The following is a 6,848-nucleotide window of genomic DNA, read 5'->3' on the forward strand; positions in this document are numbered from 1 at the left end:
GTGAAATTGGAGCTGTAGCTGCCTGCCTATGCCACAGCCACAGCAATGCAGGGTTCAAGCCTCATCTGCGACCTACACCACAGCTCATGGCAACTGCTGGATCCTTAACCCACTGAGCAAGGCTAGGGATCAAACCTGCATCCTCATGGACACTGGCTGGGTTCTTAACCTGATGAGCCACAATGGGAACTTCAACAAGATGCCTTGCGTGATCTCAAAACCCAAAGGTCACTTTCGGCACCTTCAAAAAGTATCTAAATCGAGCCACTTCTGACCACCTCCCCTCTGCTCCTGTGCTGCTGCCATCTCAGGCTCGGACTGGTGCAGTAGGCAGCAGCTGCTCTCCCAGCCCTACTTCTGCCCTCCATGCAGGCTTCCAGCCAACCCCTGATCCTCACCTGCTGGTGGTCATGCCCTCTGTGATCCCTGACCCTGGAGTGTCGGTGTGGCCTGTGCCTGGCCTCTAATGAATAGAAAATGGCGAAAGTGATGGGAGGCTCCTTCTAAGTGGGATTGTAAAAAGGCTCTGGCTTCCATCTTTCTCCCTGTCCCTTGCTTCCTCAGTCTGGTGGAGCCGGCAAGTTGCTACACTGAGAGCAGTCTGTGGAGAGGTCCACATGACAAAGGGCCCAGAGTGGCCCCAGGCTGAACTCCAGTCAGGAGCTGAGCCCTCAGAGGACTGATCCTGCCCAGAAGCCTGTGAGTGAGCCTCAAAGTGGACCCTTCCCCAGGGAAGTCTTCAAATGGGACCTCAGCCTGCTGACACCTGCCGGGGTCTGCAAGGGACCTTGAGCTGGGGAGTGCTACTGAGCCACACAGGGCCCTGACCTGAGAAAAATGTGAGGTCATGAACCTGAGGGTTTTTTGTTTTTTGTTTTTGCTTTTAAGGGCTGCACCTGTGGCATATGGAAGTTCCCAGGCTAGAGGTCGAATCAGAGCTGCAGCTGTCTGCCTACACCTACAGCCACAGCAACTTGGGGTCCAAGCCGAATCTAAGACTTGCACACAGCTCAGGGCAATGCCAGATCCTTAACCCAGTGAACGGGGTCAGGAATTGAACCTGCATCCTCATGGATACTAGTGGTGTTCTTTACCTGCTGAGCCGCAATGGGAAATCCCCTAGTTGTTTTAAGCTGCTAGGTTTTGCATCTGCTATGCAGCAACACATAACTTGGACAAACCCTATCCGCTGTTCTCCCCCAGCAGCCAGACTGCTCACATCACTTCTCTGCTCCCCAGTCCCCAGGATCCTGGTCACACTCCAAGCAAAGTCCAGAGTCCTTGCCGCAGCCTGTAGGCCCCGCCTGCAGTTGTCACCTCGCTAGATTGTGACTCAGCTCTTCTCCCTTCGAGCTCTCTCCTCCAGCCCCACTCGTCTGGTGCTGTTCGTTGGTTGTTTCAAGCTGCGTCTGCCTCAGGGCCTTTGCACTGGCTGTTTCCTTTGCCTGGGAGGCGTTTCCGTGACATGTGTGGCTAAGTCACTCTCTCACTCTTTGCATGACCCTCTACTTGACCTTACCTCCTCCCACCCCTGTCCCTCCCTTGCTTATTTGTCTCCAGAAAATTCATTGACATTTGGCACCCTGTTTCCTGTCTTCCCTCCCTTGCTGTGAGGAAGTGTGCTCCACCAGAAAAGCCATTTCTCTGTGTGTGTGTGACTATTTTTTCTCCTCTGTTGCACCCCTAGAGCCTAGATGAGTGTCCAGCATACAGCAAATCCATAGTAAATACCTGTTGGATGAATGAATAAAAGGAGCAGAGGGCAAATCCTATCAGCTCAGTAGAACTTGCTCTTGTTACTGAGTTGAGTTGGTCTGTCCCATGGGATACAGGTGAGGATGCAAAATTCTTTGTTTTGGTTTTGTTTTGTTTTGTTTTGTTTTGTTTTGTTTTAGGGCTGCACCCACAGCATATGGAGGTTCCCAGGCTAGGGGTCCAGTTGGAGCTACAGCTGCTGGCCTACACCACAGCCACAGCAACGCCAGATCCAAGTCGCATCTGCGACCTACACCACAGGTCACAGCAATGCCAGATCCTTAACCCACTGAGCGAGGCCAGGGGTCGAACCCACAATCTCATGATTCCTAGTCAGATTCGTTTCCACTGCACCATGATGGGAGCTCCAAGGATGCAAAATTCTTGAAAAAAATTTTTTAAAAAGTATAGTTAATTTACAATGTTCCTTCAATTTCTGCTGTACAGAGAAGTGACACAGCCTCCCCATATATATACACACATTCTTCTCTTTTCATACCATCTTCCGTCATGTTCCAACCCAAGAGATTATATAGAGTTTCCTGTGCTATTCAATAGGGATCATTACCCATCCAAATGCAACAATTTGCATCTACCAACCCCAAACTCCCTGTCCATCCTCTTCTCTCCTTCCTCCCTCCCCCCTGGCAAACATTGCCCTCCATGCCCATGATCTGTCTCTATTTTGTAAATAAGATCATTGTGCCACATTTTAGATTCCACATATAAATGATATCATATGGTATTTGTCTTTCTCTTTCTGAATTACTTCATTTAGTATGAGAATCTCTAGTTTCATCCATGTTGCTGCAAATGGCATTATTTTGTTCTTTTTTATGGCTGGATAGTATTTCATTGTGCATATGTACCACATCTTCTAAATCTATTTGTCTGTTGACGGACATTTAGGTTGTTTCCATAACTTGGCTATTGTGAATATTACTGCCATAAACATAAGGATGTATGGATATTTTTGAATGAAAGTTTTATCTGGATAGATGCTCAGGAGTGAAATTGCTGGGTCATAGAGTAGTTCTATATTTAGTTTTCTGAGAAACCGCCATACTGTTTTCTATAAGGTTGTACCAATTTACATTCCTACCAACAGTGAAGCAGAGGATACCCTTTTCTCCACACCCTATCCAGCATTTTTTATTTTTTGATTTGTTAATGATGGCCATTCTGACTGGCGTGAGGTGGTACCTCATTGTTGTTTTGATTTGCATTTCTCTAATAATTAGTGATGTTGAGCATTTTTTTCATGTGCCTCTTGGTCATCCATATGTCTTTGGAGAAATGTCTATTTAGGTCTCCTGCCCATTTTTTGATTGGGTTGTTTGCTTTTTTGTTGTTGAATAGTATGAGGTGTTGAGGTTGCAAAATTCTGAATGTATTGGAAGAAAATCCATGGGCTCATACTCACTAGACCTGCTGATCTCCGTCGAGGAGAGGCAGAAAGGAGAGCACCAGTACACCACTGTTGGGCTAGCTAGGCAGCAAGACCCCTCAGACCCACTGACCAGTGGACTGGCCCCGGCGGCCGGCTGAGCTGGGCAGGGGAGCTCCTTTATTTTCTTTTCCTTTGCTGTGTTGTACAAATATGTACCTTGTGGCAATGCTCCATCTCCAAATCTCTTCTCCCGATTTTTTGTTAAAAGTCACAAGAAACATTTTTTTAAGGGTGTCATCTGTGGCATATGGAAGTTCCCAGGCCAAGGATTGAATCTGAGATGCAGGCTGCGGGCCTATGCCGGAGCCACAGCAATGCCAGATCCGAGCCACATCTGCAAACTTCCCTGCAGCTCACAGCAACACTGGATCCTTCCCCAACTGAGCGAGGCCAGGAATCAAACTGCACAAGTTTATGCCTAAATCCATTCTTGTAAAAAATTCTACGAGTTCCCTGGTGGCTCAGTGGGTTGAGGATTGGGCATTGTCACTGCTGTGGCTCTGGTCACTGCTGTGGCATGGGTTCCATCCCTGGCCCAGGAACTTCTACATGCTGTAGGCATGGCCAAAGGTAAAAAATAAAATAAATTTAATAAAAGAATTCTATAATAGCAGCTAGCTCCCTTTCCCCTGCCCCCTGAGGTACTGTGCGATAGGTAACCATAGGCCTGATCAGGAGATGGAGAAGGAGCCCCAGGCCAGGGCAGCAAAGGCCTCAAGCCGGTGAGCGTGCTGCCCTGTCACCAAGTCTCCTCTCCTGCCTGCAATCATGGCTGAAGGTGTGGATAGAGTGCCCACCCACCTGGGTCCCAGAATGAGTTCAGTGAGCAGGTGCCCTGAGGACCAGGAAGGGCAGGGGCTTGAGTGAGAAGTGGCCCTTTGTCACTTTCCATCCCTGAGGCCTGGGGATATTTGTTAGGCACAGCAGAACCTAGTCAGCCTTGACTAATACCAAAACTGACACCCAGAAACAGTGCTTCTGGAAAAGAAACCCAAATAGTGGAAGGTGAGCAGTGCCAGTTTAGGCAGAAGATGTTTTGTAGTGGAAAGTGTTTAGGAGGAAATGCCTTCAGCAACCTGGACTTTGGACCTCGAACCTGTGAGGCTGCATCTCCTTTCTTCCTCCATTCACTGTGGTTGTCAAGTCTCTGTTCCACGCATCAGTGAGGGTGTGGGAGGAAACGATTTATTCCTTAGTTGATGGGGCTTCAGATGCAGAAGTGCCATGTGTGGATCTGGTACAATGGTACAATCCTCCTGGGCATCACCCTGAGGTCCTGGTTGGATGTGGCTGGAATTTGGGGTCGTCTGCTTGGGGAGACAAGAGGGAGAGTTAGTAGAACTGGCTGGTCCAGAGTCAGTAGGGCTGTTCCTAAATCCTTTTGTCTTCATGGGGGCAGGGGGTACAGGTGTTACATTTCCCTGCTCCCTGGAAGTCTGGATTGGCCATTTGACTGGCTTTGGACCATAAAAAGTGAGACTTTGAAGGTCAGTTTATGGGGGTTCCTATTTCTTTTAGTGACATATGTCAGCCTGGGTTCCTGGCCGCCAAGTGGTTACCCAGGGTGAAGGGCCCTGTGACCCACTGGACCCACAGTGTGAGAGCTGTGCCTTTGACTGGTCATGGGGGAGGGATGTTTGTTACACAGCAGACCGTGTTCCAGCTTGACTGATACACTCCCCCAAACATGAATAGGTCTGTGTCTCTGCTCCTGGTTTGTGGGGGGCGGGGGGTGAGCACCGGGCTATTTCTAGGTCCTCAAAGAAAGGCCCTAGGGCCGCTCTCTAGTGGGGTTGGTGATCCCAGGGGGAGGCATGGCTCGGGCTCTGTGTGCAAGGGGTTTGGAGGACTGGGCTCACAAGGCACCCAGGCTGTGTCATGAGAAAGGGGCAGGTCTGAGTCCTTTCTCGAGTGTGTCCTTGATCGGGGCTGATGAATAAACAGAGGAAATCCTACCCTCCCCGTCCTCAGCTGGGAAACCCCACTCCCAACCTGTCAGCATCCTGGGACTGTGGCCCTCCTCTGCAGCCCTGAGAGTTCCCAAGTGACCGCACACAAGGAAAAGCTGCTGGGAGTCCCAGGTTTGCCGGGGCTTTGAGATGCTCTGATTAAATCCCACCCACTGCGTCATGTTTATCGTGTCCTTAATAACCCCGACACTGCCTTGTGTAGATCTCCATGGAAGGAGCCCTCTCCCTAGACGGTCCATCGGTCCATTCACACACAGTTTCCATACATCTCCAAAGATGACCACTTTAACAGCTTTTGATGTAGATCCTGGGAGGCAGTTACATTTAACAGTACATAAATCCAATTCCCTCTGCACTCAATTTTCTCAGGCTGCAGAATCCATTTGAATCTGTCAGGATTTTATTCCAAAGTCTATTAAACCTGGCTCTTTCCCTCCATCTCCCAGCTCTCACTCTCAACAGTTCCCCCCCCACCTTTTAGAAACTCAATCCTGCAGAAAAAGATGCCTTGCTGATACAAAGTAACAGCTTTTATCTCCCTACAAGGGAATCTAATTAGGTGTGAAGGACACGAAAAGCTGTGACAATTAGGCCTGGGTCATGTCCTGCTGCCTGCCTGAAGCCACTGGTCACCCCTCAGCTGTCATCTGTGTGTCTGTAATAGCCCTTGCCCTGGGCGCTTTCTCCCTGCACCCTGGTGGGACGTGGGGGCTGGGAGGAGGCTATTTCTAGTGTCTTTTCTGGGGTGTCAGGAGGGTCTGCGGCTGGTGAGTTAGCCCCATAGTTCATGTGAATTTTTCTCCCTGACGAGATGATGTTTCTGTTGTAGCAACAGTAATCTAGAGGTGCACGGCCACGTCTGGGCACGCGCGCGCGCGCGCGCACACACACGCATCATTGAATGCACACACATTCCTGTGATGTACGTGTATTGTGATTTCCATTTTACAGATGGGCAACAGGCACAGAGAGGGCGGCACCTCACCCAGAGTCACAGAGCTAGCCAGTGGCAGAGCCAGGTGCTCCACCAGAGGCGGTTTGGACCCTTGTCCTCTACCCTCTGTCAAACCCATCCTGTCCTCAGGGTACCATACCACCGGGACTGGTTCCATGTGCATCTGTCCCATCTTTTGCTAAGAGGCCCAATACCTCCATCTACTACTGATTTTTTATTTTTAAAAATTTTACAGCTGCACTTGTGGCATATGGAAATTCCCTGGGCTGGGGGGTGACTTGGAGCTGCAGCTGCAGGCCTACGCCACAGCCACAGCAATCCTGGATCCCAGCCGCACCTGTGACCCATGCCACAGCCTGTGGCAATGTGGGATCCCTAACCCACTGAGCGAGGCCAGGGATCAAACCCACATCCTCATGAATACTATACTGTGTTCTTAAACTGCTGAGCTACAATGGGAACTCCCTTAGTGTCTCCATCTAGAACCTCTTCTGCCTTCTCAGTCCAGATGCCCTTGGGAGCAGACACACACCCTGCCCAGCTCTGCTGATTGGCTCTGGCCCCAGGCCTGGTGGCAGTACTCACCTTCTCAGAGCTGTGATTGGTTCAGGATGAGCCCATGATCCTAGCTGCACCAACTTAATTCAGGCCTGGAGCTGTAGGTGGGGCTGACAGAAGAGAGGCCTGTGGGGCAGCACATAGGTGGGACTGCATCAGA

The sequence above is a fragment of the Phacochoerus africanus genome, chromosome 15, assembly GCF_016906955.1.
Source record: "Phacochoerus africanus isolate WHEZ1 chromosome 15, ROS_Pafr_v1, whole genome shotgun sequence".
Lineage (NCBI taxonomy): Eukaryota > Metazoa > Chordata > Mammalia > Artiodactyla > Suidae > Phacochoerus > Phacochoerus africanus.